Consider the following 23394-nt stretch of genomic DNA (forward strand, 5'->3'; position numbering starts at 1 on the left):
TAAGAGATAATAAGTAATAATGATTGTTGTTGCCTATTATTTTTCTTGTAAGAGGTAGAATTATGTTTGTGTGGCTCTTTTTTTTTGTGTTTGTTGTAAGAAGATTACTTTCTTGCTTTTTCTAGGGTGTAGTTTCCCTCCTTGTGTTGGAGTTTTCATCTATTATCCTTTGTAGGGCTGGATTTGTGGAAAGATATTGTTTAAATTTGGTTTTGTCATGGAATATCTTGGTTTCACCATCTATATTAATTGAGAGTTTTGCTGGATATCATTACCCGGGCTGTCATTTGTCTTCTGTTAGGATCTGTATGACATCTACCCAGGATCTTCTGACTTTCATAGTGGCTGGTAAGAAGTCTGGTGTAATTCTGATAGGCCTGACTTAATATGTTATCAACCTTTTTCATTTTCTGCTTTTAATATTCTTTCTTTGTTTTGAGCATTTGGTGTTTCAACTGTTATGTGAATGGAGGAATTTCTTTTCTGGTCCAATTTATTTGGAGTTCTGTAGGCTTCTTGTATGTTTATGGGCATCTCTTTCTTTAGGTTAGGGAAGTTTTCTTCTATAATTTTGTTGACGATATTTGCTGGCTCTTTAAGCTGGGAGTCTTTGCTCTCTTATATACCTATTATCCTCAGGTTTGATCTTCTCATTGTGTCCTGGATTTCCTGGATGTTTTGGGTTAGGAGCTTTTTGCCTTTTACATTTTCTTTGACAGTTGTGTCTATGTTTTCTATTGTATCTTCTGCCCCTGACATTCTGTCTTCTATTTTTTGTATTCTGTTGGTGATGCTTATATCTATGACTCCTGATCTCTTTTCTATGTTTTCTATCTCCACGGTTGTGTCTCTTTGTGATATCTTTATTGTTTCTATTTCCATTTTTAGATTCTGTATGGTTTTGTTCAATTCCTTCACCTGTTTGGTTGTGTTTTCATGTAATTCTTTAATGAAGGGATTTTTGTGTTTCCTTTTTAAGGGCTTCTGCTTGTTTACCTGTGTTGTCCTGTATTTCTTTTTTTTTTTTTTTTTTTTTTTTTGGTTCTTTTTTTCGGAGCTGGGGACCCGAACCCAGGGCCTTGCGCTTCCCTAGGCAAGCGCTCTACCACTGAGCTAAATCCCCAACCCCTGTATTTCTTTAAGAGAGTTATTTATGTCCTTCTTAAAGTCCTCTATCATCATGAGATGTGATTTTTAAATCCAAATCTTGCTTTTCTGGTGTGTTGAGATATCTAGTCTTTGCTTTGATGGGAGAACTGGGCTGTGATGATGCCAAGTACCTTTGGTTTCTGTTTCTTAGGTTCCTGCACTTGCCTTTCACCATCCGGTGTTAGGCTTGTTTTGCTGTCTCTGACAGTGGCTTGACCCTCCTGTACGTCTCTGTGTCAGCACTCCAGGAGACCAGCTTTCTTACAGTGGGATCTGGGTACAAGAACTCTAGCACAAAGGTCAGCTCTGGGCACAAGTAGAAACTGGAAGGATCCTGTCCTGGTCTGCTCCTCGGTTCCTATGTCCAGCGGGCTCCACAAAGGTTCCTCTTGGGCTAGCAATGTGAGCAGAAGTGGTGGTCTCCCCTGTGCTCTCAGGATTGTCTGTACTTTTGAAAGTCCTGCTTTCTCCATGGGGGATCTGGGTCTGTTCTGTGTGCAGGCAGAAACCAGAAGAATCCCTTCCCAAACTGATCCTGGGTTGCTGTGTCCTGAGGGCTCCAGGTGGGTCCCTTGGAGCAGTAGTGGTGGTCTTACCTCTGCTCTCAGGTGTGTCAGAGCTCCTGGAGTCTGGCTTTCAGCTCTGGGCACAGGCAGAAACCACAAGGATCCTGTCTCTGACTGCTCCCTAGTTCCTGTGTCCGGAGGGCTCTAGGCAGGTTCCTCTTGGGCCAGGAATGTGAGTAGGAGTAGTGGTCTCCCCTGAACTCTCAGATTGTCCACACTTCTGAGAGTCCAGCTCTCTCCCCCACGGGATTTGGGTACAGAGAGCAGCTGTGTCACCAGGTCAGTTCTGGGTGGGTGCAGGTGGAAACCGGCTATAGCCAATTCTTTAATTATGTTAGGAATTTTCTTTTATAATTTTGTTGAAAATGTTTTCTGGATCTTTGAGCTGGGAATATTCTCTTTCTATTTCTATTATTATTAGGTTTGGTGTTTTCATAGTATCTCAGATTTCCTGGCTGTTTTTGTTGGGAATTGTTTAGATTTAACATTTTCTTTGACCAATGTACCAATTTATTCTGTTATATCTTCTAGGCGTGAGATTTTCTCTTTCATCTCCTGTATTCTGTTGATGATGCTTGCATTTACAGTTCCTGTTCTCATCCCTAGGATTTCCATTTCGACAATTCCCTTGGTTTGCATTTTCTTTATTGTTTCTATTTCCCTTGTCAGGTCTTGAACAATTTTATTCACTTCTTTCACCTGCTTGACTGTATTTTCCTGTACTTCTTTAAGGAATTTATTCATTTCCTCATTATGGTCTTTATCTTCTTCATAAGATTGCATTTAAGGTTACTTTCTTTTGCTTCAGCTGTGCTAGAATATCCAGAGCTTGCTGTAGTAGGATAGCTGGTTCTGGTGCCACGATGCCTTAGCTGTTGTTGATTTTTTTTTTAATATCGCTTTTATAGTATATTTATTTAACATGAGTGTTCTACTTCATGTACACCTGAAGGCCAGAAGAGGGCATCAGATCCCTTTATAAGTGGTTGTGAGCCACTGCTGGGAATTGAACTCGGGACCTCTGAAAGCACAGACAGTGCTCATAACCACTAAGCCATCTCACCAATCTATTGGTAGTGTTCTTAAGCAGGTCTTTAGTCCTCTGGGTTTTTTATTTGTCAGATGCAACATGATTGTGAAGGCAGCTGCATGACACAGTTTCAGCTACAGGAGTACAATCAACCTGAATAATGCATCTCTGGCTTTCTAATAACAGTTTATATTGCTCTTTCTTGTATGCTTGTCTGCTTTGCCCTCTTCTATACCATATTTGTTCTCAAATACAATTCTGGTAAACATTTCTGGAAAAGGGATTAAGGGTGTTGCTAGAGACAGAAATGGTTCCTAATGTCTATTTAGGATCAGACTGCTCTGGCCATTCAAGCAGTCATCCTAAGCATATTAGGACAAGGGGTTCTGGATATGGAGGCTGATTATCTTAATTGTTCTCTGGGAAATTTCAGCTAACTCATGATGATTAAGTTGTGCCAGGAAATATTTGAAGCAGGAAATGTTTTTTGAGAACTGAAGTTTCAGTAGTTAAGAGAATTGAAGACCCAAAGAAAATGAAGCACTGGACCAGGGTCACTAAGTATACAAAGGACAAGATAGAGGAAGAAATAGCTGGGTCTACTGGATTAGTGAGCTATTATTATTATTATCAATAATAGAAGTTTGATCCAGAAATATTATTGGGGAAAACAGCAAGATATATGTATAATAAAAATGATAAAAGGGGGGCTGGGGATTTAGCTTAGTGGTAGAGCGCTTACCTAGGAAGCGCAAGGCCCTGGGTTCGGTCCCCAGCTCCGAAAAAAAGAACCAAAAAAAAAATGATAAAAGGATGGGTAGAAGAGTTTGAGCCCTGTGAGGGGGCTATTGGATCAGTGAACTGACCTTCCTGGAAAATTTAGAACATACTGACTTGATCTTCTGTTATTGTCTGCCTAAGGAAAGTAGGGTACAAGTTCTAAGAGATAGAATTTGGGCTTGTGAAGGAGCCCTGGGGGAAGCTGCTAGAGGAATTAATACTGCAAATGGAAAAGAGTTTGAAAAGCACTGTAGAAGTAGATATTTGGATGAGCTCAATAAACTGGGGGAAAAGATTCTGCAAATTTAAGACAAGGTAAAAACATTACCATTACCGTGTCCTGTTTAGCATCTTTCTCTTTTCATGCTAATGCTGTAACTGCAAGTTTATGCCTGAATGACATGTGATTTGGAGGTTTTGCTGAGAGTTAAAGTTAATAAATATATAACTTGCTTTTGCAGACACTAAATTATGACTTTATGTGTGCATTGTGTTTTCTGGTGACATAGTTACATGGGGTTTTTCAGGACAAACAATGGGTTTGAGGAAAATAATGAAAAGACTTTTGATGATGTATTATTGTATTACAATGAAGTGTGTAACCAATAAATTATTGAGGTGAATTCAGAGAGAGAAAGAGAGAGAGAGAGAGAGAGAGAGAGAGAGAGAGAGAGAGAGAGAGAGAGAGAGAGAGACTGAACACTGTCTCCCAAGTGGAGCTTCGGAAAGACAATGAGTCGCCTGTCAGCCTGCACCTGCATCCTTGCCTGAGACTTTGATTTCACACTGATCTAATCCTCCCACTCTCAAAACTCTCAAAATGACTGAGGCTGGTCCTTGACAGTTATTATAGGTTTAGATGCCGACTTCTGAGTTTATCTTTGTTGGATGGGTGCCTTTTGGATGTTTTCCCCCTGGGTTTCAGTTTCTTTTCTATCTTCTGGCCTGAGTGACTTGGGGTTCTGGTGATTCGCAGGTCTTCAGGTCCAGTAAGACGTCTCCTCTGAGGTTTTTGAGGCCTGCATGGCTTTTGAGGTTTTGGGTGCTAACCTTAACTATGGGGGTCCCTACTACCAGCATGGCCTGGGAGAATGGAGTCCAGGGGTGGGGTGCAGTTTAAGGCTGTTGGGTGTGTTTTAAGGGAACTTGGCATGTAAGGGCTTAGGGTGGGGTCTTTCCTGGTGTCTTTTGTGCCAGTGGGTCTTCAGGAAATCAGGGAGAGTCATGAGGTAGGAAATGGAGCGCAGGGTGTGGGGTACAGTTTATGGCTGTTAGGTATGCGTTAAGAGGACCTAGTGGGGAAGTTTCCCTGCTTATTTATTTATTCAATTATTTTACAACCTGAGTGCAGTTTCCCTTTTCTTTTCTCCTACCAGCCCTTCCTACTCTGTCTACTCTCCCTTCATTTTCTCTTCAGAAAGGACAGGTCTCCCATGGATATCAACCAGCCTTGGCAGAGAGACTAGGCACCTTCTCTCCTATTGAGGCTAGATAAAGCAATCCAGTAGAAGGAAAAGTTCCTAAAGTCAGGCAGCAGAGCAGGGACAGCCTCTGTTCCCACTGTTAGGAGTCTCAAAAGAAAGACCACTTATGCCTGCTATTCCATGTCAGTTCATACTCCTGATCTAAGTCTTGTGGATTCCTAGATATATTATTTTTCTGTAGTGACCTAGGGTTTTTTTATCCCACTTCCTGCTTCTGACAGAGAAAGACATAAAGATACCTGGACTTGTGTGAGCACAAATCTTATTTTACCAGCCATCTGCAAAACACAGTCAGACCTAAATATGCTTAATGTGTAAAAATGGTCTTTGTCCTGAAAAAAAATCAATACCATGTATGCGGACATAATGAGACCATTTGAGGTATGGTAATCTAGGCAGTGCAACATTCTACTTAATTGAAAGGTAACCAATTTATTCTTCACTCTTGCTTCCTTCTTCCTTTTCTTTGCATTAGTTTTTCTTTCTGAGTATGAAAGAGTTTTCAGTACATGCTTCTTATGTGCCAGGATTTGTGCTACATGCGTTACAGGTATGATTTGGTCAATCTCTATATTACCTAGTGATGTAGACGTTGCCTTCAGCACCACCCTAACCTTGATGAAACTGAGGCTTGAGAAATCAAATAACTCATTTACAAGAGCGTAGCCAGTAGATGGCCAGCCTATATAGAGTATTTGTTGCTGAGATCTCAGCCTCAGTGACCAGTGTTTTGCCCATCATGAACTGTATTGTCGCCCAGGCTTAAGACAAGACCTTACCATCATCATATCAGTGATCTGGGGCCACTGTTCAGGCATAAGATTAGAAACGAAGAGAGAGGGAAGAAGTCAGGCATGCAGGCCCTGTGATGGCATCCTGAGAATTAGATTAATATTAAAAATTATTTTAAAAAATAGCCCCAACTTTGACTTATTCCTTTTTCTTCAGTACTTCTAGTTGAATGCAGAAAAGTAATGCTTACTTAATTGATTACAAGACTGTGAACATTAAAGCTCCTTAATTTGGTGCACCCAGCTTTTACTTTGTTGTGGTTGATAGGGTGCGAGGAAACCAATCTAATTAGCTATAAATCTGAAATGCAGAGTATTTTAAGTACACTGTCATTTCCTTCACCTTTAGCAACGTGAAATGATACTAAGTGTCAGATTGAGGCCTATTTTAAGAAATTCATTAAGAAAAATATCTATTCACTGTGTTATTCAAAGAGTTTCTAACATAATCTAAAAACATTTACATTTAAGGAAAGTAACTCTTCTTCTCTTCTGCCTTTTCCTCCTCTTCTCTCCTTTTTCTTTTGAGACAGTGACTCATTAGGCCAGGCTAGCCTTAAACTTGTTATGTAGCCGAGGATGGCCTTGCATTCCTGAATCTTCTGCCTCCATTTCCCAAGTGCTGGGATTATGAGCATGTGCCACCTGGTCTGGCTTCCCCCTCATTTTGTTTAGTTTAATACTTTTCTTTGGAAAGCTGATTTTCATAGAGCAGTTGCAAATAGCTTACTCTCGGTTCTGTTCTGAATTACTGTAAAAGAATGAACTGTGAGGTAGGCTGGCCGCTTTATACCCATACTAGTAATCTAACTGTAAAAACCTATATTCATCCAAGCCTAGTAGTATTCGAGGTCATGGGAAAAGGCACAAACACTGACATGCCTCCAGATGTCCGTTACATGCTGGGTAAAGGTAGCTCATACCTGGGCCAAAGGTAGGACTAAATTAAGAAGGTGATGGTGATGTTTTCTTGCAGGCTTAGCAAGATTTACTTACTGGACATTGGATTTTGGCCATGGGGTTAAGGGAAGAGCCCTCTGTGGGCCAGATTCAATGCCACATATTGGTCTAAGGAGTAAGGTACAAACATCTGGTTTAGAAAATGAATTTAAGAAAGAGGCCTTACATAACCCAAAGTCTACTTTAAATGTGGCTAGAAGGACGATAACCTCCTAGAGAAGAGGGGCAAAGATCCTTTCCCACTTCCAGGGAACAGAACTCCACACAGTTGCCCCTGGGAATCAGGCTGCCAGTCTCCAGTGACCACTGTATTCTCTACTCTCCCCACAGTGTAGAAGACACTGGCTGAGTTTCCTCACCTCTGTCCTGCTGTGTGCTCGATGTGTAGCCACCAATGGAGGCAGCAGAGAGAAGCAGAAGGAGACTGAGGGTAGATTAGCCAGAGTGCAGCTCTGTGTTTGTCCTCCATGAAGGAAACCACACAGCTCTGGACCTCAGCTTCCTTGCCTATGAGATTGAAAACAAAAACAAAACCAAAAAAGAAAAAAAAAAAAAAAAAAAAAAAAAAAAAGAAAAAAAAAAAAAAAAAAGAAGCCTTAGTCAAGAAGAAAACTGTATGATCCAGAGAACGGTATCTTGGATTTGTTTGTGTTGAGACAGATTCTCCAAATGTAGCCCAGGTTGGCCTTGACCTTGCCATCTTCTGAACTTGATTCTTTTTTTTTAAATAATTTTTTAAACATTTATTTATTTATTTATTTATTTATTTATTTATTTATTTATTTATTTATTTATTATGTATACATCCTACAGCTTTCTGCCTGCATGTATGCACCTGCAGGCCAGAATAGGGCACCAGACCTGATTATAGATGGTTGGGAGCCACCATGTGGTTGCTGGGAATTGAACTCAGGACCTCTGGAAGAGCAGACAGTGCTCTTAACCTCTGAGCCATCTCTCCAGCCCCCCTGAACTTGGTTCTTTTAGTGCCACATTATAGGCATATAATGCTATATCCACATTTGTTGAGAGTGTGTGTAGCTAATGCCTCTAGGTTAGACATCACCATAGATGTTTTGAATCGCAGCAGCTGTGATTGTCCTCAGGAGAGCCTCACAATCCAGGCCCATAATCTTGTCTCATGGAAGGGGTGGGTAGGCCCATGAGGCACCTCTTCTTTTAAGGTTACCTAGGAGGAAAGTAACTGAGGAATGGGACTCTTAGGCTGTCTGAAAATTAGCTGCCTAGGTGGCTCTTCAGTGAAAAGGCTTTGCCTGTGTCAGCCACACTGCCCATAGGACTCTTCAGGGGTGTGCTTTTTGCGAGCTGTTCATGCTCCTGGGAAGACTCTTTAACCCATAAGTTTTGTAACTTCCTGTTAGTGCAGATACCTTTGACTTGCCCACACACCTCTATGTAACCTTGAAAAACTTACTGTTTCATTAAATTGGACTAGGAAAGAACCTCTTTTTTGGTCTGTTGATATACTCTTTGGGGTGAGTAGACATTTTTAATGTCTTTTCATGAGAAGTTGTATAACAGAGGGAAGATATTGTGCCAAAGTTGTTTAATGCATTTCTTGGATTATCACCTTGCCAATGGATGAGCAAATAGTAGGCATTTCTCTTAACATTTGAATGAATGAATAGGAATATGAAAGAATGTTTATTTTTCATGTGCCATGAAGTTAAAGGGCAATCCCAACATGGAACAATCACAACACAGATATAAAGGTTGCTGTTTGGGAATGAGAGTGGTAGTTTGCTTCCCTTGACTATAAAGTCTATAGCTGTACATGGCCTAACATTTTTTGTGTAATCGTTTGTGAATCAATGATCACACTTCTCATCATTAGTTTAAACAGAATACAGCATGCTGAGAATCTTATCTGATGAAACTTTCATGCAGCTTAAATACTTGCTTGAAAAAGCAGTGGATTTTTCTACTCAAGTAGGGAAAGGCTCACATTGTTTCTTTTTTTTCTCCATCTTTATTAAATTGGGTATTTCTTATTTACATTTCAAAAGTTATTCCCTTTCCCGGTTTCCAGGCCATCAGTCCCCTAACCCCTCCCCCTCCCCTTCTCTATGGGTGTTCCCCTCCCCATCCTCCCCCAATTGCCGCCCTCCCCAAAACAGTCTAGTTCACTGGGGTTCAGTCTTAGCAGGACCCAGGCCCCTTCCACTGGTGCTCTTAAGGAGGATATTCATTGCTACCTATGAGGTTGGAGCCCAGGGTCAGTCCATGTATAGTCTTTAGGTAGTGGCTAGTCCCTGGAAGCTCTGGTTGCTTGGCATTGTTGTACATATGGGGTCTCAGGCCCTTCAAGCTCTTCCAGTTCTTTTCTCTGATTCCTTCAACAGGGTCCTGTTCTCCAGTTCAGTGGTTTGCTGCTGGCATTCGCCTCTGTATTTGCTGTATTCTGGCTGTGTCTCTCAGGAGCCATCTACATCCGGCTCCTGTCGGGTCTGCACTTCTTGTTTCATCCATCTTATCTAATTGGTGGCTGTATATGTATGGGCCACATGTGGGTCAGGCTCTGAATGGGTGTTCCTTCAGCCTCTGTTCTAAACTTTGCCTCCTTATCCCCTCCTATGGGTATTTTTGTCCTCTATTTAAAGGAGAAGTGAAGCATCTGCATTAGGTTATCATTCTTGAGTTCCATGTGTTCTGTGCATCTAGGGTAATTCAAGCATTTGGGCTAATATCCACTTATCAATGAGTGCATACCATGTGTGTTTTTCTGTGATTGGGTTGCCTCACTCAGCATGATATTTTCCAGTTCCATCCATTTGCCTATGGATTTCATAAAGTCATTGTTTTTGACAGCTGAGTAGTATTCCATTGTGTAGATGTACCACATTTTCTGTATCCATTCCTCTGTTGAAGGGCATCTGGGTTCTTTCCAGCTTCTGGCTATTATAAATAAGGCTGCTATGAATATAGTGGAGCATGTGTCTTTGTTGTATGTTGGGGCATCTTTTGGGTATATGACCAAGAGAGGTATAGCTGGATCCTCAGGTAGTGCAGTGTCGTGCAGTTTTCTGAGGAACCTCCAGACTGATTTCCAGAATGGTTGTACCAGTTTCTAATCCCACCAACAATGGAGGAGTGTTCCTCTTTCTCCACATCCTGGCCAGCATCTGCTGTCACCTGAGGTTTTTATCTTAGCCATTCTCACTGGTGTGAGGTGGAATCTCAGGGTTGTTTTGATTTGCATTTCCCTGATGACTAAAGATGTTGAACATTCCTTTAGGTGCTTCTCAGCCACTCGATATTCCTCAGCTGTGAATTCTTTGTTTAGCTCTGAACCCCAGTTTTTAATAGGGTTATTTGTCTCCCTGCAGTCTAACTTTGTGAGTTCTTTGTATATTTTGGATATAAGCCCTCTATCAGTTGTAGGATTGGTAAAAATCTTTTCCCAACTGTCCTACCGACAGTGTCCTTTGCCTTACAGAAGCTTTGTAGGTTTATGGGATCCCATTTGTGGATTCTTGATCTTAAAGCATAAGCCATGGGTGTTTTGTCCAGGAAATTTTCCCCAGTGCCCATGTGTTCAAGATTCTTCCTCACTTTTTCTTCTATTAGTTTGAGTGTATCATATTGTTTCTATTATGGTCTGAATGTTTTTGTTTTCTCCAAATTCACATATTGCTGATGTGATTTAATTCCCAAGAGGTAGGTCTTAGCAGGGGAATTATTAGGTCATGAGGGTGTAATCCCTATGGTACCATTATCAAAAGGTCCTAGAGAACTAGGTAGAGTGGACTACTTACATTTTAAGGGCACAGCCAGAACGTATCAGTAGTGCCATAGTGAGCTTGCAGTGGATATCTATTGGATCTGCCAGCACCTTATGATTTTGGAGCTCCTAGTCTCCAGAGATTTGAGAAAAACATTTCTTTTTTATTTATTTATTCATTTTTTTATTAACTTGAGTATTTCTTATTTACATTTCGAGTGTTATTATTCCCTTTCCCGGTTTCCGGGCCAACATCCCCCTAGTCCCTCCCCCTCCCCTTCTTTATGGGTGTTCCCCTCCCCATCCTCCCCCCATTGCCGCCCTCCCCCCAACAGTCTAGTTCACTGGGGGTTCAGTCTTAGCAGGACCAAGGGCTTCCCCTTCCACTGGTGATCTTACTAGGATATTCATTGCTACCTATGAGGTCGGAGTCCAGGATCAGTCCATATATAGTCTTTAGGTAGTGGCTTAGTCCCTGGAAACTCTAGTTGCTTGGCATTGTTGTTCATAACGGGTGAGAAAAACATTTCTGCTTATAAAATTTTCAGTGTATTATATTTGTTTCATAGCAGCCTGAAAGGACTAAAATAACCTGTTTTTGCCATAACAAGAGGCTCTTTGATGAAGACTGATAGCCTCATGGAAAACCACAACTCGACACAAAGCAGAGACCAACAGATCATGGGAATCCCAGCTCCTCAGGTACATCTACATCATAGCTCGTACATCCATAGCTCAGGGAATATTTTCGAAGAGACCCAGTGAGGTTCTAAGAGCCATATTATCAGGAACTCTGCTGTGAACTAGTCTCTTCTAGAAAAGGCTGCAAAATCAAGGTTTAATGAGCAAACCAATGATAATGGACTATGGTGGTCCAAAGTGAGCATCCTTCTTTTCTATCTAACAGACTGAACTTTAAATGTGCCAAGTCAGCCTTGGCTGGGGATTTCTGGTGAGAATGAGCACCTTCAAAGCCCTTGTAAGTATTAGTTGAGAAAAAGGAGGTCATGTCTTTCTTTTGTACAATTTTAATGTAATCTGTTCTAACATTACTGGAAATTGCTCTTTGATGGCTGGAAGGAAGTAAAGAGCACTCAAGCATCTTTAGTCTCCATCCCTGACAGCCTCTGTGGAGAACTGCAGTTAGCAGATTGGCTTTACCTTTTCTGACAGGGGGGCAGCATGCTCAAATCAACCTTGATTAATCTATCTTCTTTGAAACCTGGTTGTGTAGGATGGTCAAGGTCATGTTGAACACTTCAGTTCTTGATCCCATTCACAGAAAGATTGTTCAATCTCGTCAATGTAGAGCACTAAATGTGTCATAATTATGGCTGGGTAAAGAGAATCAGAAAACAACAAGGAAGGTATATAGGAGGGGAAGCCAAAAAATTCAGAATAGGGATTCAAGTATAAGAATGAGTTGAGAAAAGTGAGAAAGAGAAAATCAGACTTAAAGAGGTCCCAGAGGAATGTGCCCAGACCATCATGGGAATAATGGGAGCAAGTCCCGGGGAGGTGGGGGAGATTTTCAGAAAGAACTGGTAAAATCCAGCTTCTTGAAGAAAGGATTGACAGTTTAAATGTGAAGGAAGCAAGTAAACTTCCTGCAATGTATGAGGGCATTGTCTATGGGAAGTAGGACAGGAACACGGTTTTGGGGATAAAAGATAGAACTTTTGACAGTGCTTGTTTTGACAGACTCCTGCTCAGGAATTCAGTGAGAACACAACACAGCCTTTAGAGGAACATTATACAATGTAGGGGACTAAGGGAGGTAGAAACTGCTATGTCCCTTGTAGAGACCTGTGTCATAGTACACCACAAGGACTTCCTTTACAGTGTTCTGTATTGCAGATGCATGCACTAGCAAGAGAGTGCCAAGGAGGGCACGCTACAGCATCGAGTGATTGCTTATGCCATGATAGCTAAGGCAGTCATGTTTAGACACTTCTAGCTCCTATTTACCAGTAGTCTTCGGGGGGAGAGAAAAGAAGTAGGGAAAAGCAAGGGCAAGGGGAAGGGACAGAGTTACTGGGCTGCTTGCTTAAGCATGGCAAGGGATGGTTTCATGTAGTGCTGGGTCTAACAGAAGAAACAAAGGATGAGAGGTGGAGAAGAAAGTCTAGAGGAAGGGAAGCAAGGGCAGGGAGTGATGACTCATAGCTATAATCCCAGAGCTAGGTGGCTGGGGACAATCTTGGCTTCAAGGTCATTTTGAGCTGCATAAAATGAGTACCTGTCAGACAATAAAATCCAACCTAACCCAACACACACACACACACACACACACACACACACACACACACACACACACACACACACACAGAGTTAACTTTTGGAAACATAGCCAGGGAAGAACAGAGCTCCCACTCCTCGTCTTCTGAAACTTAAGTTTAGCATTGACTTTTGAAAAACAGTCTTATTCTCCAATTGGGATTTATGGACAGAACGTTTCTACAGATCTTCAGCTAATTTGACCTAGGGTAATATTGTTTTTGTCATGATGGTTGTAGAGAGCGGTGCGGCGAAACAAAGATGGCTCCGACATCCAGCCTTGTCTGGATGTCGACAACTTACCGCGCATGTGCAGGCTTGTCCCCTTGCTAGGGCGGCCATACGATAATGAGATGTGGGGCGCCCTCCAGTGGTGAACAACGGTACTGCACATGTGCATGTTTTGCACCAGGTGTCAGTTGACCGTTAATATGCTAATGAGGGGCGGTACCATGCTAATGGGGTGATTCGTTCTCCACCAATCCCTGGAGGACAAGTAGTGGGGTGATAGTAGGGTGATCCATGTCCCACCAATCCCTGAGAGATAATTAGCATACTGTTGTGTATATAAGGTGAGCGACTTTGCTGCTCGGGGTCCCTGTTCAAGAGAGCTGTAACACAGTAAAGGCTTGTTCGCAGAAGAATCCTGTTGCCGCGCGTCGTTCTTGCTGGCAGGACATTGGGCGTGCGACAATGGTGGCATACTAAACACTGCAACTATAATTAGTCCCTGAACTGTATGGTTACTCAGACACAACACTGTGTTCTTTATATAAGATTTATCTTGTTTTTAGGAGGCTTACTCCTGAGGAAGACTAGTATGCACCTCAGCAGGGGTAAATTGCCTGTATTTCTTTGTCTAAGGATGGGACCCCATGAGGTTTCTCCTCTCATGTTAGTTAGCCAGACATATTGTTGAATTATCATGGGTATAGCTTCCCTGTCATTTCTAGGAGACACATATAAACAACACTAACTGGACTCAACAGGCTGTATTTATATATTTACATGATTTTATATATATGAGCACAATAATCGAAGAAAAAAGGCTATAATTTGAGAGGGAAGGGATATGGAGAAAGACATGGGGGAGGGGGTTAAAGGAATAAAGGGAAGAAGGAAATAATCTAATAATTATATTTTAACTAAAATAAAAATGTCAAAAAAGGATTTTTCTGCTTTCTAGGGGTGATGATAGTTTCTAGATGCTCGTACTCTCATAATCCAGTTTCAAACTGATACAAAGAACTGCCTGTCTGTCAGGTTAGTCTAGCCTTGCTTGTGTATGTAGGTCTGAATTACTTCACTAATTAGTGTTTTTGAAACATTTGGCTGCCCTATTACTTTGCTGTCCAAGGTAGAAAGACATGGCTAGCTTCATCCTGGTAGATGCGCTAACTTCTGACTTAAAAATGAAAAACCTTTAAATTTACATTTATTTATTTTTCATGTGGATGCATGTGTCACAGTGTCAGAGGACAACTTGGAGGGGTTGGTTCTGTCCTTCCACCACTCGGGTTCTGGGACTCAAACTCAAGGTTGTCAGGCTTGTTAGCAAGCACTTTACTCACTGAACTGTCCCTCTGGCCCTGCTAGTTGCTTCTTGCAGAATCCCCATGTTTTCAGTGGCCATCAATACACTGCTTCTCAAAGGAATGGGAATGTCTATTCTGTGCTTTATGGGATGCATCTGGCCAGCTGCTTTTAGAAGCCTGTGAGGGATGAATGCCACAGTTATTTTTCTGAGGTAGTTGCAGTCTAGGACCTCTGATGTCCAGAGAAGCAAAATTCATGCTAAAAGCAATCTCTTGTTGTCCTTTGGAATACAGGTGTATTTGAAATATTCTTCCTGTTTTCTAGTTGCCCTAAGTTCACTAGAATTTTAACATTTTTAACTCTTTCCTAATAGAAGAAAGGATTTTTGTATCATTTCAAAATGCAGTTGGTAAACATTATTTTTTTTGGGGGGGGGGATAGTGTGGTATATTGCAGAGTACTGGAATTAAAGGTAAAACACCGGTTCTCTTAAGTAGCCATATTGTGAATTTGGACCCTTGCATCTCAATATTTTCATGTCTAAAATAGGATAGTTGGATTATAGCAGCAATTTTCAAACTTTCATATAAGTGGAAATCACAGTAGTTCAGCCTATCTTCCAGTTTCTTATTTAAAATGTGGCATGTGAGAATTTGAATTTCTTAAAATCCCTAGCTTCTACTAACATGGTCAATGATGTCATTTTTAATAGCTACTGGGCTAGATGATGCCACTGAGAACACTGTCTTCCTGACATGTTAGAGTTTTGTAATTCATTTGAAGCAAGGTGAGCAATATCCAAAACACATGGAAGGCCAAACATAAGCCAGTATTTCAAAAAGAGTTAGAAGTAGCATGTGGCAGAAAGCAAAGGAAGAAAATTAGTTTCTTTTAGTTCCTTTGCCAGCCCAGCATGGGCTTGCAAACCCTTCCTTAAGGTTCTTGTTATGTTCTAAACCTGTTATCTCTGTTTACTAGCCATGTAACCTTAGTCAACTGACTTGACTCATGAGAACTGTTTTCTTATCTGTTCATAAAAGTGACAATAACATCATGAAGGTTTGAATAGTAATGGCCCCCATAGGCTCATGTGTTTGAATGCTTGGACTATTAGGTGTTGTGGCCTTGTTGGAATAGGTGTGGTATTGTTGAAGTGTGTCACTGTAGAGATGAGCTTTGAGGTCTCTCACCTGCTCAACCTACATCTAGTGTGCTACAAAGTTTCCGGCTACGTGCAGATCAAAATGTGGAACTCCCAGCTACCTCTCCTGTCTGCCTGCATGCTGCCATGCTCCTCACCATGCCAATAATGAACTAAACGTCTTAACTGTAAGCCACCTCCAGTGAAATGTTTTCCTCTGTAAGAGTTGCCATGGTCATGGTGTCTCTTCACAGCAATAAAACCCTTAGTAAGACAAATATCTACTTCATATGGTTGTTCTGAAGATTAAATAAAATAATATATCTAAAGTGTCTAAAACAAGATGTGACACACATTAAGTACTTTATAAAGATTGGATATTATTTTTGTTATTCACCCATTCATCTGCTTAAAACATATGTGCTGAGTTCCTAATATGTACCAGGAATAATTCCTAGTATAATTCCCACTTTTGTGGAACTTAACACTAATGTTAGTAGAAGAATAATTAGAAAAATGTAACATAAAGAGTGCTTTGACAAAATGGAGCATGAAAATAATTTATTTTACTTGCATTCATTTTAACATTTTACTTGGAAACAAAAAAATACAGAAAGGTTGTAAGACCAGAAAATAACCACAGGCTCTTTCCCAAGCCACTCTCTCACCTTCTACCTTTTTGCCTACCATCTATATATACTTGAGCCATATCAAAATAATACATGTTATATATTATCATGGACTCTTAATAATTCAACATGTACTTTTTAAGAATAATTTTATTTCTAATATAAGAAGAGTATAGCTATCAATTTCAGTAAATTTAACCCAGACACAGTACGTAATTGAATCTACCAATTATGTTATTTGACAAATTGAGTAAACAATGTTCTTCAATATATTATTTATTTCTTTAATACAGAACTCAATCCAGGGTCAGTCATTGCATTTGGTAGTAATATGGGTTTAACCTCTTTTAATTGGAAAAATATTCAGAGAATAAGAGGCTTTTTTAAATTGAACCATTCTCATTTTGGCTTGTCTGTTTCCTCCTGTGCTAAAAAATTAGTGAAAGTGATGTTGTGCACAGCTCAGGATGTCATAGAAGTATGATAATATCCCTTTTTGTCTTTAGTGACAATGTTAATTTTGATCTCCTTGTTGATGTGTTTTCTAGATGTTCTACTGTCTATTTACAATTTCTCCATTGAAAGTGGTAAATTAATTGTTTGCTAAAGTTTTCTAAGTTAAGGCACAGTAATGATAAAAAGGCTTTGCATGGAGCAGACTCTGGAATCCAGCTTCCTGGAGAAGTCCGCAATATGGCCAGCATCTATCTGCAGACTGGTTATCTGACTGTTGCCTCAGTGCTGCACTCCATCATCAGTGGACACAAGCTGGTCTTAGCTTGGTCTGTGGAGACTGAGTACACTTATCCACTTGCTGAAAAGGTCAAAGCGATCGTGGATGATCTATCTGCGTTTGTGGCTGCTGCCCCTGTGGCTGCTGCCACCACTCCTGTCCCAGACAAAGCTGAAGTCAAGGAATAGTCAGAGGAATCAGATGAGGATATGGGACTGGGTCTCTGACTAATCCCTTTAAAGCAACTAGCTCACAAGCTTAATTTGAGACACATGAAAAAAAGGCTTACTTCTCTTGATAAAAGGCTTTTTTTTTTTTTAAAGGCTTCTCCCTTTCTCTCTGTTTTTCAAGGTTCTGCATCAGGAATATAGCTGGAACATTGGAAAAACCATATAAGAATGAATGAAGTTGAAATAAAGTGAATGTGGGAGAGGACAGAAAAGCTGGGGTCAGAGAGATAGAATATGGCAGACCTTGAGGGCTTTAGAGACTGTTGTAAATGAGTTTAGGTCTATTCTGACAAAATTGGGAAAGTACTGTATATAGGTTGACAGGGAGCAGTATGTCATGTCTTTATTTTGTTTTTTAACTGGTTATTACTGTAGGACCTCAAACTTGAGAGAGGTAGGCTTCACATATAGAAATTCATTTCCAGGATTAGGGAACAAGTGGAGATTTGGATTAAGACAGAGGACTAAAGAAGTATTCAGATGTAAGATTTTAGGTTAACTAAAAGGATGTGGTGATGAAGTCCTAGTATTATATGAGTCTGTAAGACACTGTGTCACTAACTAGTATGAGCCCTAGATCCTAACTGGGGTGCAGAATTCAGATCAGGACAAGACTCTGCTCGGGTGCAGGGAATGAGTACTGGATTCAGAACTAGACAGGTTGTGATCCCAGCAGCCATTTCTGTTTTCCAGGGTAAGAACGTAATACTTATAATGGGCAGATACAGTCTCCTGACAGAAATAGAAGTGCCTTCTCTGTTATGCAAACAACATTCTCCATTATCTATTCACTTCAATTGTAAGACAAATTGTGTGTGTGTGTGTGTGTGTGTGTGTGTGTGTGTGTGTGTGTGTGTGTGTGTGTATTGTATAGGTGAGAGGTATATAGGTAAATGTGTGATGCTGCACTTGGCTTTTATGTAGGTTCTGGGCTATGAACTAAGGTTCTCATGCTTGTTCAGCAATGACTTTACCCTCTGAGCTATCTCCCAGCTCTTCAGAGACAAACATTAGGTAGGATATGGGATGAGAGTAGATAGATGAGTGGATTTCAATATAGTTTAGGGTGACGACCTTTGGACTCTAGAGTCAGACTGTTCTTGTCAAATTGCAGCTCTGCCACTTAGCTGTGTAACCCTGAGAGAGTCACTTAACCAGTTTGTTTCTGTGTTTCTTTATGTGTAAAATGCAGCTAGTAATAATACCTATTTTATAAAGATGAAGGTTAAAGAGTTAAGTAAAGCAGACAGAACCGAGCCTGACACATTTAGCAGTCAGGAAGTAATAGCTGCTAGAATTACCATGTTGTAAATATTCTTCTTTGAGATAGTGGTTCAGGTGAAAGGGGTTCACAGGCATTCCCTGCTCCCTTATTAAATTCAACACAGATTCATCAGATTTATCAATCTTGAATGAGACAACTAACCTCTCTTATTCCCCACATGTATCTAAGGTAAAGTTAGGATATTTTAAGAGAAAAATGTGAACAATGAAATGAAGAAATCAGACTTGGTTGTGGAATATGTATTTGCTAATAACAAAATAATTATAATTTATGTCTAATTTATGAAATATGGTTGATTCTTCTGTCTTTTTCTTTTTCTTTCTTTTTTTTGAGGCAGGATTTCTCTGTGTAGCCCTGGCTGGAACTTGCTCTGTAGACCAGGCTGGCCTCAAATTCAGAGATCCACCTGCCTCTGTCTTCTGCATGCTGGGATTAAAGGCATGTACCATCATCTCCTGGTTATAGTTGTGTTAATATTCATGATTTAATTAAATGTTTACAAAATCTTGTGAGGTGGCCAAACCAGGCCTTATTTGACAGATCAAACAGAGGCTCATTGACACTATATATACAAGAGTCCTAGTTCTAAGTAGGAGGCAGCCTGTCCCTTGAGGCATTGCCAGTATGGCTGCCATGTCAGACATGCATCAGTAGGTGGCAGAGAGGAGAGACGCTATGTCTTCCCTCAGTGTTCTGACCTGTGACCACCTGAATGATTAGTAACCTATCATTCCCTGAGAAAACCAAGCCTGAGACAATCACCAGTTTGTCACCAGTCAGGTCCAGATGGGCTCCCAGGATGGGGGGCCAAGCTGGAGACTAGAAGAACCCTGCCTGAGATCACAAGCTCTGAGCAGTAATGAGCCCAAGACAGATGACCATTGCAAGGGGCCACCTGGGTGGGCTGGGTGAACAGGCAGCCTGAGATGACCACCAGACTGGCACCATGGGACCCTGACAGGGAGCTGCCCCGAGATGACCATCAGTCTGTCACCATGCAGGTCTGGGGAAGGGGGAGACCATGCCTGAGAGGACCTCTATCTGGCACCATCATGCACAAGTGTGGCATGGTACTCCTAAGACCACCCTTATACTCAGAGACTCCAGGTGCCACTAAGAGGAACAAGTAAGTGGTGGCAAAATGGAAGAGAAAGAGACACAGAAGGATGTGGGTACAATGAAGAGAGGCAGAACTGAAAACTGGAGGGTATTGAGGAACAGGATATGTGAGTGGTCAATGAGGCCACTTGGGACCATGGTGGTATCCTAGCCTGTGCTGTCACTGGGGGCTATATCCATGGCCCTGTAGCAGCAGGGTTATGTGGCCACCAAAGGCCAGGCAGACATCCCTTGTCTGGACTACTGCTCAGAGGCATGTGGACATCTGAAGGCTGTGCAGAACTGACTCCAACCCTCACCTGGACATTGTGGGAGAGCTAGCCCTGGGGGCATGAGAATAGGAGAACTTACTCCATCCCTAGCTAGCTGTAGTATCGGGAGAGCAGGCTGCACGTTGCAGGAGTTGTGGTAAGCCGGCCCTTGAGGCCATGAGTGTGGGAGAGCTGGTCCTGCCTCTTGTCTGCTATGTAGTGACACGGGCAAGGGAGAGATTCCCCTCCCCTTTCTTTTGCTTTGGACACCAGTGGCAGGCAGGAAAGCTGGCCCTGAAGGGGTCATAAGAGCAGGAGAACAAACCTTTCCCCTTACCTGCTGTAGCACTTGGGAGAGCAGGCCCTGCATCTTGCCTAGAGAGCACAACAGAGCTGGCTCTGGATGTGGTGGCTGCACGTAAGTTGGTCTGGGAGTGTGTGAGTGCAGGAAAGCTGGCCCTGCCTCTTGTTTGCTTGGAGGTGGCAAGGACAAGGGAGAGGCGTCCTCCTTCCCTCCTTTCTCCCCATCATCTATGGCAGGCGAGAGAGCTGGCCCTGAATGGGTCACAAGAGTAGGGGAACTGGCTATGTCTCTCACCAGCTGCAACACTCAGGAGAGCAGGTTCTGCACTTCACCTGGGCAACAGGGTAGAGCTGGCCCTGTTGCTGGTGAACCAGCCCCATGTATAGGAGAGCTGGTGGGCTGACCAGTGTAGGCCTAGAGTTTTCAAAACCTACTCTATTTAGGCCTCTTAAACACTTCAACCTCCTTTCTAGCCCATCAGCCAGAGGTAGGAGAGAAAGAAGGTTAATAGAAAAAGGGTGTTGTAGACCTGTTTAGAAGTAGTTCCACCTTTTGTTGTCAGGATGCCATCAGTACAATTCAATAGCAAACACCAAATATGAATCAGTTGTGGCAACAAGACCCAGCAGAAACAGCAAGGCTCCTCTGAATTAGTATGAGTCAGCTGAATTAGTATAAGTCAGCTGAAGTGACCAGAATCAGCCAGAATACCACGAGAATATCTTTGGCACACTTCTCTCTACGAAGCGAAGACCAGTGAAGCATTGCACACCATAGCAATGGAAGAGCATCCTCTCACTGCTTGTGGGGTTCTATTTATATCCTTTCTAAGCATCACACACCCTCTCAAGTGTCTGTCTTCAGCAAAATATCTCATGCCCTCTCATAGGCAGCTTCTAGAAAAACATCACATGACACAACTGAGTTGTTAAAGAATTCAGACCAGCTCAGATACCTCTTAGGTCCAGAAGCAGGGCTTTGAATTGGCCCACCCAACATCTACCCCTTTGATGAGCTGCTGGAGTGCATGAAGGTATAGATCTAAAACTACAGATTCTCCATGACACAGGGCAAGAACAGGATATCTGAGAGGAGTCCCAGTGAGGATCCGGTATTGATGGAGTAGCAGAAGCCAGAGGGCTAATATCAGACCAATCAATCATTGTAATGAACATTTATAAGCAAAATATGGACAAAAGTGTATACTGTGGGACATACTGTGATACACTACTATTTCCACAGCAAAATCCCCACCCACTTCCTGTTGCAGGAGAGGTTGCAAGAGTGGAGGGCAGATATGAGGGGAGGGGAAGGTGTGTGGGATTGGGGTGCATGATATGAAATTCACAAAGAACCAATAAAAAGTTAAATAAATAAACAGGAGACAGAATTAGAACTTGGGCCTTTTAGTTTAAACTGGTGCTTATGTAACTGTATCAGGAAATTTCTAGTCAAGGTTGATTTTGTTCATAGTATGCTTGGGTCATTTCCTTTGACTGAGTTTTACTCAAAGGTTGTATTTGAGACTTTTGATACCAATTTCCTTCCTTAATAATTATCAACTCATGGTCACTCTTACTTCATCTGACTGTATCTATTCCGTACTTCCTAGATTATTTTGAAGGAGATAAATCACACCATCTAAAGATGCATTTTGAGCTGCCTCACAACCGTTCCAACTCTGGGAGAATTCAGGAGTTAATGCTGGAAAGTATTGGGATTAGATATAGTCTTGTATTTGCCTTACTTATATGACTATATCCAGATTTTATTATCAGTATCAAGAATTGTTATAGTTTGTTCTGAAATATGTCCTACAGAGTCATGCATCTGAACACTGGTTCCACAAATGGTAGCATTGTTTTATAAGGTTGTAGAACCTTTGGGAGATAGAATGTAGCAGGCTAGGAGTGGGCCTTGAAGGATGTAGTCACAGCCTACTTCTGGCACAAAGTTTCCATTTCCTTAGGGACAAAGCTCTATGTTGTCCCTGCCACCCTGGACAGTGTTCAAGGACACTTCAAGCTAAAACAAATCCTTCCTCTCTCTCTCTCTTTTTTTTTTTTTGGTTCTTTTTTTCGGAGCTGGGGACTGAACCCAGGAAATCCTTCCTCTCTTAAGTTGCTTCTGATAGTTATAGTGTCACAGCCACAAGGAACATTATTAATACAAGTTTAATACCTATTATGTTCTAGGTAAGGATTGGGAAAACAATTATTTTATTTTGACAATCCTGTACTCAGAGATTATTGTGTTCACCCACTGGTTAATATTCGAATGCCTCAGCTTATAGAAACACTCATATAAAAGAGAACTGAACTAGGAGTCCAAACACCTCCATTTCTAATTAGAAGTGTGTCCTTATACTAGTTACTTGATGGGTCAGCAAATCTACTTCTTCATCTGTCTGCACTACCAATTTTCTAGGGCTATCGAAAGATAAATGAAGTCAGTATTTGAGAGGCTATCAAACTGTAAGGCATGTTAATATAATAAGTAAGGATCCTTACTCAAGATCATTCATACTTTGGCTCTCTTTTTCCATGTTGACTTCATTTCTCATTTATTCTGATAAAAAGTTTTATTTTTTGATGGTTTTTTAAGTCTCTCCTTTGTTTTTTCCCCATCTTTATTAACTTGGGTATTTCTTATTTACATTTCAATTGTTATTCCTTTCCCCAGTTTCTGGGCCAACATCCCCTAACTCCTCCCCTCTCCTTCTATATGGGTGTTCCTCCCCATCCTCCCCATTACCGCCTCCCCCAACAATCACATTCACTGGGGGTTCAGTCTTAGCAGGACCAAGGGCTTCCCCTTCCACTGGTGCTCTTACTAGGCTATTCATTGCTACCTATGAGGTTAGAGTCCAGGGTCAGTCCATGTATAGTCTTTAGGTAGTGGCTTAGTCCCTGGAAGCTCTGGTTGCTTGGCATTGTTGTACATATGGGGTCTTGAGCCCCTTCAAGCTCTTCCAGTTCTTTCTCTGATTCCTTCAACGGGGGTCCCGTTCTCAGTTCAGTGGTTTGCTGCTGGCATTCGCCTATGTATTTGCTGTATTCTGGCTGTATCTCTCAGGAGAGATCTACATCCAGTTCCTGTCAGCCTGCACTTCTTTGCTTCATCCATCTTATCTAATTGGGTGGCTGTATATGTGGAGCAGGCTCTGAATGGGTGTTCCTTCTGCCTCTGTTCTAAACTTTGCCTCTCTATTCCCTCCCAAGGGTATTCTTGTTCCCGTTTTAAAGAAATGTAGCTATGTTACATAGTCATTGTATAGGAGGGGCTCAGTTAGATAATATTTTCTGACCTTCTGACCCTTATCTGGAACACACAGGAATATATTATTTAATCTTTTACAGTATTTCCACCCCAAAATTGAATTGATGC

General features: G+C 41.5%; 1 non-coding gene across 1 annotated transcript; it reads left to right on the forward strand.

The window, feature by feature from the left end:
- Positions 1–18933: 18933 nt before the first annotated feature.
- LOC116897560 lies at positions 18934–19065 on the forward strand. Its single transcript, XR_004387573.1, has one exon. It is a non-coding gene; the product is annotated as a small nucleolar RNA SNORA17 (small nucleolar RNA).
- The last annotated feature ends 4329 nt before the right edge of the window (positions 19066–23394 follow it).

This window comes from Rattus rattus, chromosome 3, assembly GCF_011064425.1.
Source record: "Rattus rattus isolate New Zealand chromosome 3, Rrattus_CSIRO_v1, whole genome shotgun sequence".
In the NCBI taxonomy this organism is placed as follows: Eukaryota; Metazoa; Chordata; class Mammalia; order Rodentia; family Muridae; genus Rattus; species Rattus rattus.